We start from the raw sequence: 11,269 nt of genomic DNA, 5'->3' as shown, positions 1-11,269 counted from the left end.
ATCTTTAAATTTGAAATATAACTTTTAGCACCTTTAGTCCTTCAGCTAGAAGCTTTTGGTAATTAATGGGTATCAAATGACCGCCAACTCTTCATTTTTGGACTCACTCTGGTGCTGCTCTCGTTGCTGCCGCCTGATGAAATGCCATGCTCGGCGGTTGAGCGCCGAGATTTTGCTGGAACAGAAGACCGACAATCCGCACCATACACGGAGCTGCATGTGTGTGAGTGTCATCCTGGGTGTTTGATTCCCCGTGTGTGCTGGTGTGTGTGCGCTGGCATTTTGCAGTTTTAGTTAATGTTTAGCCAGCGCAATTTTGGCCCCAAGAATGCCGTGTGGAGCAGCCAAATACTTTGACAACATCACCAGTAACATTTTCCATATACGTATGGGGCACACATCCTTATCCGAAAAATAGGAAGAACTGAGTAGGAGTATATGTGTGCTGACGAAAGTGGTTTAGTTCCATTCTCATTTCGGCATTGGATTTGCCATTAGAGTCTGGCCAAGCGTGTAAATGAAATTTGATAAGATTAGGCTGTGCAATTGTTGCAGTGGAACCTTTGGCTCCCTACTTCATCCTTTGAGTGGCTGCCACTTGCTACTTGGGGAGCTTTCTTTGAGTGGTATAAGAGTGAAACCGTTGGAAATTTTGAAAAAATCCCATTCATGGCAAACGAAAGTTTTCGCGTTCCACAAGTAGCGTTCGGCTTTTCCGCTGGTTTGGGGCGCATGTCTGCCGAAACCACGGATTCGAAGTCGAAAAGAGAGAGCCGGAAAAAGGCGAGAGAAAGTCGCGAGAAAGCGGGAGAGAGGCGAGCCTCGGGTCTCGTGGTCCCATGTCAACTTACACGCTTACACCCCATTGTAGTAGAGTTTTTTGTAAGCGGTGTGGTGCGTGATTTTAATGGTGGTGTAGGTTAAGTTGTAGCGGTGCTATTTTTTTGAACCTTCAAGTTGGCGAAACCAGTGAAGGAAGTCTTATTAATAAAAGACTTGGGCCTTGAAGAACCTCTCATGATAATATATAAGATGATATGGCATCAAATCTAGGACTTTTAAACCTTTGCCAAATGCGGAGAGGTTTCCCTGTTTTTTTTCAGAATTTGGTGTGATTTATATGCATGTATTCTGTTGGTTCTGAGTTATTATAATGCCAGTACTATAACTATATAGTTTCTAGTGCAACATCTATTGTAATCTGTGATCCTTGGCTGGCTGCCTTGACCAGCGAAGCTGCAGTAACTGGGAGATGCTCTTGGTAACCGCTTGAAACTCTCATTCACCTAGGGAGAGGCGGCTTTAAAGAGAGACAGCAGGCGAGTTGGAAAGAGAGGGCGAGAGCGCCCAAAGGGTTCCACAGAAATGCGTGGTGGAATGTGTTTGGAGGGGGTTCCGAAGGGCAGGAGGGTGTTGAGGTAGGTCCGACCCATATCAGCAGGGGAAGGGGTTCCCAAAAGCCATGATCTTGCATTTTTTGGGATCTGATTGAACCTCTTTGAAAAAGTATCTTAAGATTTTTCATTAATTTACTTAGGGAAATATCGAACTTTTGGACTAGGTCAATATTTCAGAAATTAGTTCTACTTGCCATTTGTTTTAAATATACTCATATAGTTTTGGCCTTTTAAAAAAATTTTATATATTTTTCAAAACATAACAATTTTATTTTAACAGTTGTATTAATGACTTATTTAATATGGCAAATAACGTATTTTTGGATTAGTTCAATATTTAAGAAATTAGTTCTAGTTGCCATTTGTTTAAAATCTACTTATATAATATTGGTTTTAAAATAAAATTAATTATATGATTTTTAAAACAAAACAATTATATTTTAAAGTTTTAATGGCTTTTTACCAAGGTTTTACTTATTTTTTTTATTGATTACCAATCTTTACATAACTTTATATAATACTTTTTAAAAGCTTATGGGTATAGGAAACATTTAAATAAAAAGTTGAAACATTACATTAAATTTAAAAATGTTTTTGATCTTATACCATTTTTAGTTTATACTTGTAGTTCGCTGACAAACTTGACAATTCAAGTTCATGAGGCATCCGCGCAGAGCTTACCGTCCACATGGCTTTCACAGAACCACAGTTCATACCGCTTTTGGATGTTCCACCCGAGAACTCTTATAATCCGGAACTGACCCGCCGTTCGCTTTTCGATGTCGAACCGGCGAGCAGCGTTGGCCCACTTACAGGGCTCAGACACACGGCAACCCAAAGGATTCCGACTGCTCGGCAATTCGAGAATGCGCGAGCCGAGCGCATCCGAAGGATACGAATCGTGGAGGGCGATGGCGATGGCAAAAGTGGCCAAAGCCACGAATGAATGGCCAGGCGCTTTAGTACTGAAAAGGTCGTGGATTTGTGTAGTTGTCGTGCTCCGTTGTCGCCGCCTGTCGTTGTCGTTTTGCCGTTGTCGTTGTCGTTATCGTGTTGTCGTTATCGTTGTCGCCGTCGTTGTTGCACGGCCATCGAATCGCAGCGCATCGCAAGGCATCGCCTCACATCGCGTAGCCGCAGTGTTGACCGTCCGCATCCGCAAACTGGCAAACGAAGCAATTCAGCTGGAAGTCAAGAAACAAGTGCCAGCCCCTAAACAGATATTCAAGATATCTCTATGGCCTAACGCAATTGTTGAATGCTGCAAAACGTAGCGAGAGTGCACGTGCTACGAGCTGCAGAAGTCCGGGCAGAAGTTGAAGTACAAGTAGAAACATCTCTCAAACGCCTGCGTTAAGTTTCCGAATGTGTGTTGTTATGCAAATCGCGTCCTTTTTGGCTTGAGGCAACAATACAAATACAGTGAGTGTGTGTGAGAGTGAGTGTGCTGCTGCCGCTGGGCGAGCGTGTGTGTGTGTGTGTGCGTGTGTGCCACAGTTACAGTGTAACCGCGTTTATATGTGCGCTGTTGTACGCGCCCACAATGCATAAATCAAAATACACATTATTGAGTCATAAATAAAGTTCGCATCGGCTGCTACTTTAAATATTGCCCTCGCGGCTGGCGGCGATTCGAAGACGAGAAACCGAGCAACCCAAGAAAAAAAGTAGCTAGGAAAGCCGTAGCAGGGCCGCCGAAATCGAAATTTATGCCTCGCACCCGCCAAATACTTTGCCATATTTTTTGTTCAATTGCCTGCCGCTCCTCCAGAGCCAGTACCAGATCCAGATCCTGCTGCCCCTCATTGGCATGATGTGTGCGTCGCTCCGCTGGCTGCATAAAACCCGCTCCTCGATGCCAACACGCCCTCAACAGCAGCAATAAGCAATAAGCACAGCACGGCAAACCCCTGCGGGCTGATTTTATTACAAAGGCCGTAAAGAACGCCAAAAAGCGGAGTAAACGCCGCAGCAAAGGGATACAAAAGCAGGGGTAAGTGCATGTGGGGAGGCAGTATCCACCAAAATAAACATGTACATTTCATTTTATACCTTCTCAATCTTCAGGCGAAAGTAAATGCTCAAAAGTATGCTAGGAATATTAATGCAGGGCATTGTGCCAGGCACTGTGGAGGCTTTAAAAACAGAAACAATTATTCAGGCAACAAAAGGAAGACACGTCAGGGAACTTTTAATAAATTTGGTGCCTAAATTAAGCCAAGCTCTTTGAATTGATAATAATCTGTGAACAAAAGAAAATACAAGAATAATAGAAACAAATTTAAGAAGATACAAAAATGCAACGCAGGATTTACTGTATTTTGAAAACAATATGCTGATGTTGAAACTCAAGAATATTGTCTATTGTGCGGTATTTTCATATATGGGGAAAAAAGTTGGGATTTCAGTTGCTTTTGGTTTTTCAAATATAAAAAAATGTCTTACTTAAAAATTATTTCCAAGCCCTGCTCACTCATAGGGCCCTGTCACTATAAAGCTAAATAAGAGAGTTTGTGCGTTAGCAACTTGGCTGAAAATCCCAGCTGATGTGTTTGAGGCCACAAACAACACCAAAGTGGGTCACACAAACGAGGCAGACTTACAAATTTGTCTGCGACTGTGTCAGGGATAATATTTCCCATTGCCTTTGATCATTTTGTTGGTGCCGGGGTGTCAGTTAGTCAGTCTGCGAAGTGCGTTAGTCTATCTCGAGGAGACGTAAGCCATGGAAATCATATTAAAATGCTGTCTGTGCATAACCTACTTTTTATTTTTATACATACAGCGTACAGAGTAGTACTATATGCAACTGAGTGAGTCTCGCACCCGGTTGCATTGTGGACGGGCTGGTAGCTGGTAGCACTCGCATTCCCATTCCCATTCGCATTCTCGCACACATATATTGTTGCCGTTTCACTTTTGCTGAGCACGTCTTCGCCCGTGCATGTGGATCGGGGTGTGGGTTCGAGTACGGGTTCTGCCAGGGCTGGCAAGGCTGCAGGCGCTTGCCAAATGCGCTTTGTTGCCGCCATTGTCAACATGGCCAGAAAGGAGTGGAGCGGCAGCAGGAAATTTTTGCATTTTTCGGCTCAGTCAGCGCAACGTGGCTTGGCAGCGGGCCAGAGGGAGAATTCGGGCAAGGGGCAGGTTATAGCTATCTCTGATTTTCTGCAGTGCTTAAATTATTAAAAGCCTGGTCCAAAACTTAAGGCGTCTCGCATAAATCAAGCTGGCCAGGGGACAACCTGGCGTATGCGCAACTTTAATAACATGAGCAGCAGCTGCGAAAGTTTCGCCTGTCACTGGGGGGTGGGCAAGTTTAATGCAGCATGTAAATATTGTCATGACACACGAAAACTTTCACTGCCCCTTTGTTGACAGGCTCTCGAGGACAGCGGCTGAAAGGATGCGAGTGTGCGAGTGTGTGTAGACAGCCGAGATTTATGAGCCCAAATGGAAGACGAAGCGTGCGACTCGCCTCAAAGTCGTTGCGAAAAGTTTCACAATTAATTTTAATAGTTAATAGCGCAACTCTGCAAGATGACTTCTGACACATCCGATCCCAACAGCAGGCCGGTGGGAACAACCCACGCCGAAGTTTTGGGAATATTCTTTAAAACAAGCCATTTATAAGCAGAAATATACATATTCCTTCATCAAATCAGGGTTTTTTAAATGATAAATGTTATATATTACTTAAAATTGGTGTTAAATTACATGGGTTAGCCTATTTGTTTGATTTTGAATCATTCAGTATTAATGCCAGACCTTAAATAACATATTTTTTTTAACGAAAATTGTGAATTACAATTTTTAAATTTAAAAACAGGATTTGAAGTGAATCTACATCCATGAAAGCAATATTTTCACATGTTTTAATTCTAGTGAAATTTATATCAGTCCATTTTTTAATCAGTATTTTTACCCGTTTGTATAAAAATATATACCGCCATAAAATAAATAATACATAAACGATGCTTCAACCGGAAAATATTGGGGATCGAATGTTCCGATATAAAAAACCAACCAATGGGGTTGGTAACTTGATTTTTTCCGTAAAATTCTGAAAATGGAAACCTGAACAGATTGAAAAATCAGTTGTGGCTCACATTTCAAGTAAACAAAGCAAATAAAATTTCAATTTTTTAGGGGAAGATAATTAGAAAATGTTGAATGCTTTTAAACCATGAATTTCGATTTGCTAAAACGTTTCTCCTTCTTCAAGCAAAAGAGCTTAAAAAAACCAACCGGGCATATCTCATTTCAAAGCAAAGAAGAACAGAAATCAAAGCTTTGGCTGTACAAAGCCAAATAATCCATCAAGTGGCATTAACTTGAAACAATAAATTTCACACACAGCTGCAGAGGTAAGAACCCAGCCAAACCCAACCATCGGGGGTCCCGAACAACCCGAGCCCGGGCACTTGAAGTGCTTGACAACTAATCAGGTTTCAAATGCCTAAGCACACACACTCGCACACTGAGCGAAAAAGGTAACCAAAAGCCGGGCAAAGGGGCAATAAATCCGCTGTGAGTGTCGGTAATCAAAGCTGCTTACGGGCTGCGCTTTTGTTGTGCTTTATGGGGAAATCACGCTGCTCTGGCACTGCGGAATTTTCTCTGTGAATTTAATTTCTCATCTAATGCATTCGGTTTCAGTCTAGACCAGACGGACTGTTTGTTTGTGGCATGATTCAATTTCACTGCTGAAAAATCCTTCAAAAGTTGTGGAAGGAAAGCAAGTGCCTAAATAATTGATTGAGTGGCCTGGAAAAGGCCTTCTAAGGCTTCTAGTTTCTCCTTATAATTAAATGTTTGGCCAACCTTTAATTATAAGCAATGGATTGTAAACAATACTTGTAGTCGAACTTTTAAGGGAAATCAACTTTGATTAGGTACATCATTTAGGGGTTTCATCGGAATTTTTATAGGTACCCTCCAACCATTTTTATTTTCCTTCCAATCCAACCTAATCCAAACTCTGGTTGTGGATTTTTATATTTTCCACTCTCTTTTCTGGAATTTCTTTTGAAGCTCCTTTGATTTCCCAGTCACCAGGACTCGAAATTAGCACAAATTGTTTTGCAATGTGAAGCCATGCGTTCTGAACCTCCGATTTTCTTATCATGGTAATAAGCAGGGAAAGTCTAAAAAAAATATGTGAAAAGGCTAATGTACTTTCAGTGTTGACCAGTACACAAAAATAATGGAAGCCCGACGGGCTGGGAAAACGGAGCGTAAAAAAAGCAAAGCTTGGAGGAGGAAATTTAGGTGGGGCAGCAGCTAGCTGCAGAATATGAACCCATTGAAATGGTCGACCCAAATCTGCAGGGGCAGGAAAATGAAGAAATGCAACAGCATAAAAAGTGAAAGAGCAACATGAGCTCAAAACCACGGCCAGAACTTTGCTGGCATATTGCTGAAGCCCGGAATATGGCAATAAACTTTCCGCAAGTTAGGAGTCCTGGGATTACAGCAAGAGTTTGGTTCTGCAGCAGTTCTGGGTTAATAATGCAGAGTTCTAAAGATTTAAGAAAATCCATAAAGTATTTTATAATTTAAACAAAATGCTCCTCTAATAGAGCATGGATAGAATATCATGTCTACCCTTCATTTTGCAAACTGCTCTGGCCATCAAAAGGTAATGCCATCATATCGTAAAGCTATGAAAACCCTGACAGTTAGTTATGCAAAGTGTATTAAAAGCATCGTCTTGCTGGGTAACTTTTCACTCCCAATTTCGCCCACTCCTTTCCTTTTTTTTGTTTTTTTTTTGCCTCCTTGGGGCTTTTACTTTTCCTCTAGTTTCTTTTTGCGTTTACCGCTGGCATTGTGTGCGCATAATAGTCTGAAATTAAATCAGCGAGCGCGTGGGTAACTTAAAATAATAGCCATTGCTTATGTTTAAGTAAAATATGTACGTTGTGTACGAAATATAGTAAGTGACCAGGATGAAGCGCAGAAGCTCCTGCAGCTGCTGCTTCGTCCTTCCGTTTTTTTTTTTTCTGTGATTTCCAGGCTGCTTGCTTATTTCCGTTTCCGCTTGGCCTGCTCTGCTGATGAAGCTGCCTGCCTGCTGCATTTTTTATTGGCAGCTCACCGTTCTGGCGCATTATTTAGACCACTCCATCGCATTTTCCCCCGTTTTATTACCGCATTTCCATTAAGCACGCCGCTTAAGAGCTTTGCTTAATTTTTAGCTGCAGTTTCGCCGGGATTATCACTGGCTAAGAACAAACGGGAATCGACTACACTATAATTTAAGACTGGTCAGTGTCAGTTTTTCCGTCTCTATTGACACTGGCTAATGTCTGTAATTCCCTGTTTGCGGGGCTTGAGGCTTGAGCAATGCCAGTGTCACTGTGGCAGATATATTTCAATAACAATAATTAATAAAACGAAACCGAGACTCCAACTGCTTGGCCCTATTGATTTATGGCCCTCGGTAAATTGTGGCACTTAGTATAATTGTTTATGTATATGCCAAAGGTTCTACAAATGGGAACTGGGGTAGCCACTTGATTACCCTGCCCCATAGCGACTGGGGTGCACCTATCTGTAGTTGTGCTGGATATAGCCACACAGATAGCCACGCACACACTTTATTGACACACATTTTCCACAAATTTCATTATAATTTTAATTGAATTATTCATTTCGTGTGGAGCAAGTCAAGCTGATTGGCATTCCAGGTGTTGGTTCCGCCCTGGGTTTGTTTGTATCTGATTTTTATGAGGTGTTTATTAGGACTAAGACTGGACTTCTATTAATATTATTGATTTATAACTGTTGGATTGTTAATTTTTTATACCTCAGCAAAATCAGCGGATTTTTAGGCTCATTCAATGGAATGGGTTAGCCTGAGATATGTAACTAAATAGTATTTTTTAGATATAATATTACTTTATAATCTGTATTTTATTAATGAGTATAGGTGTTATATTTAGAATTATATCGAAAGGTTTTTCCATATTTTATAACTTTCTTCACCACAATTACATAACTCTCTTAGAAACAAATATATGCATTTTCACGGCTATTTGCACACTTTTGAGTTTCACAAATAAATCAATAAACAGCCTGAGCAAAAACTTTTGCAATTCATATTTAAAAAAACATTTACTCACCCAAAAGCACGAAGATAAACCACAGAAAGGCAAACATGGCGACGACATGAGTGTGAGAGGCGGCAGACTTCTGGCATATGAAATGAGCAAATAAAAGAGACATTCAATTATCTAAAAAGCAAAACAAATATGAAAATTAATTTGACATGTTTGACATTTTGGGCAAACACGGGCATGAACATCAAAAAAGGGGGCGCACGGGGCGTGGCGGGCTGAGAGTGACGGAAAATGTCAGAAAAACATTTGATTAACCCAGATAAAAGGCCAGAGTTTTTGGTGGACGAGGGGGAATGGCGTGACAAACGCTTAACTCTTTAATCAGGGATTCTTTTTGAGCGCCGCCCCCCCTCAGCTAATTTTCCGGCCAAATGTGTGTTCCCCTTGTCCTTCGGATTTTCTTGCCGTTTTCGGCGCTTTTCCTTTGCTTTTTTGCCATAATTTCTATGCGCGAGTCACGCAAACTTTTGCGTCTCGAGTGTCTCTGTGTGTTTGTCACGCATGAAGCGCTGACAGCAGAGCAAACAGTAAGCAGCAAACAACATACGGCAAACACAGGACGAGCGGGCTATTAAAAGCAAACTGACGGCCAAGCACACACACGGGGGCCTAAAAAGCGTGCAAAAAGCAAGGACACTGCAAAAGGATTTCTTTCGCCATAAGCGGCAGAGGCCACAATGTTGCTTTTGCTGCTGCTGCTGCTGCTGCTGCTGCTGCTGTTGATGATGATGATTATGCTGATGGCTAAGAAGAAAAAAACCAACAAAATATTTCCTGTCTGCTCTTAAAGATTTCCCAGACACACACTACAGCTGGCCTGAAGGCCTGAAATTGAAAGCGCGTTGCATGTCAGCGACCCTCTCCCCGGCCACGCCCCGCTTCCAACCCGCCGGCCACGCCCACATCCGTCTGCTTAGGCCCCAACTTGGCTTGCAAAACTTTTGCGACGCATATGAAAATGATGCCAGCACACGCATGAATGTGTGCTGGCAAGCACATCATTTCTGCCTCTGCTGCTGTCTTTTGATATCATTTTTTTATTTTTGATGCCCTAAAAGAGGGTATTTTGGTATGGTAGTAAAAGATAATAATGTTTCCATTTAATATTCTTGGGAATATTATTTTACGAATAATAATTTCATAATTTTAAGTTATGTGGAATGAAGTACTTGAGCCCTAAACCATAAAGTATAGATCAATGGAACGAAAAATATATAGTTTTCGTCATAAAAAAATGGTTTTTATAATTCTTTGAGCTCTTCAATTTATTTATCTTAAATCTTTAAAATTTTTTTATAATCGTAATGTTTTCATATCTTTAAGGGTATTCTGAATTCCACTAAGATCGCCCTTCCTGCCCTCCCAGCATATACATACAATATTTTTCCGCAATTTAGCGCGCCATCAAAATAAATAAGAAGTTGACTGTTGCCAATGGCGAAAATGAGAAGGTACCGAAGAGGCTTCGTCCGGGGCTTCTTTCTGACACTGTTTGTTTTCTGTCTGCCGTGAACATCATCTCAGTATTTGCCTTGCCATTTGACTGTCTGATAAATTTAAACTTTTCATACTTGAGATGTGCGGTGAGGAAGAGTTTGGGCAGAGAGTTTTGCATTTAAATTGATCCCCAGCCAGAGTGAAATTTGTGCCAGAGCTTGAGCCACTAACTAAGCTCTAATGCCGATAGAGCCATATACATTTCCCCTTTTTTGGCTTTCACTTCATATTTCCATAATACACATAAATAAAGTCATTTTGGCCCACTAATACCCACTCTCTGCCTCTCTATCGAGCACACGCACACGCCGGCAAAAGTTGGCCAAAAAAAACAGGAACAGGAAAAACGAAAAAAAGTGAAGAGAAAAGTTTTGGTAAAAGTTTTTTACCTAGCTTTCGAATCGAAGCGTAATCAAAGCAGCCGAACACAAACAAATGCTAATGCCAGGACTTAGTTTCCGGGTAATGATGTAGACGTATGTGTGGCTGAGTGGGTGTGCGGTGGTGTGTGTGTGTTGGTGTGCGGTTGCATTGGTGTGGGTGAAGCGCGTGTGCGGCGCCAAAGGAAACGACAGCCAGTTACGTGACTTTTATATTCTCAACGCATTTTTACCCACACATCTAGCAAAAAGGATTGGGGAATAGAGTGTTTTATCCTGATATGCTGCCCGGGCCAACTTTATATAAGCCATTTTCCGAAGGGGCGCTGCTGTCAAAGGCAAAGGTCAAGTCCGCCGGTTGAGTGGCTCGCTTGCTTATGCGGTGACATGTCCTCGGCGGAAGGACGTGACCGGGCTGGGGATCAGGCAGTGCTCAGTGCAGCATTATCCTGTAACCCGTAGATCTCGATGGCCAGGCAAATCAATGTAAATGGCTGCCAGTCCGGGCTAATTATAAAACTCACCTGCGCCTTCTGTCTCAATTAGTACAATTTGCCCAAGTCATTAATGTCAATTGAGAAGGCGGCTGTGGCAAATGACAATGAATAGACAAAAAGGACGAAAAGGGAGTGCGAGTAGCCAAGGACGAGAAAATTAGCGCATGACTTTCAGGCGTAAAATTGAAAATCATTGCAGCAACACCTGACGCCTCGAGTGGTTCGCACGCATTACGTGATTTTCGTTTATGATTTCAGCTTACTTTAACTGCTTGCCCGCCGCCATTTCCGTTTCCGCTCCACGACATGCGCGTCCTTCCCCTCTCGCATCATAAAAATGTGTATTTACGCCCAGTGCCACAGACATAAATATG

At 41.9% G+C, this 11,269-nt stretch overlaps 1 protein-coding gene across 2 annotated transcripts in view; it reads left to right on the top strand.

Moving 5' to 3' along the window:
• Positions 1-2,372: 2,372 nt before the first annotated feature.
• LOC108024715 (hemicentin-1) overlaps positions 2,373-11,269 on the top strand; it is an 80,959-nt gene continuing 72,062 nt past the window's right edge. For both annotated transcript variants that reach the window (XR_007764567.1, XM_017094807.3), the window contains exon 1: positions 2,373-3,390. The gene's annotated coding sequence lies outside the window, so the exon portion shown is untranslated. The remainder of the gene's footprint in view (positions 3,391-11,269) is intronic.

Source organism: Drosophila biarmipes, chromosome 3R (genome assembly GCF_025231255.1).
Source record: "Drosophila biarmipes strain raj3 chromosome 3R, RU_DBia_V1.1, whole genome shotgun sequence".
Classification (NCBI taxonomy): Eukaryota; Metazoa; Arthropoda; class Insecta; order Diptera; family Drosophilidae; genus Drosophila; species Drosophila biarmipes.
Note: the sequence above shows the minus strand (reverse complement) of the source record. Positions and strands in the feature narration are given on the sequence as shown.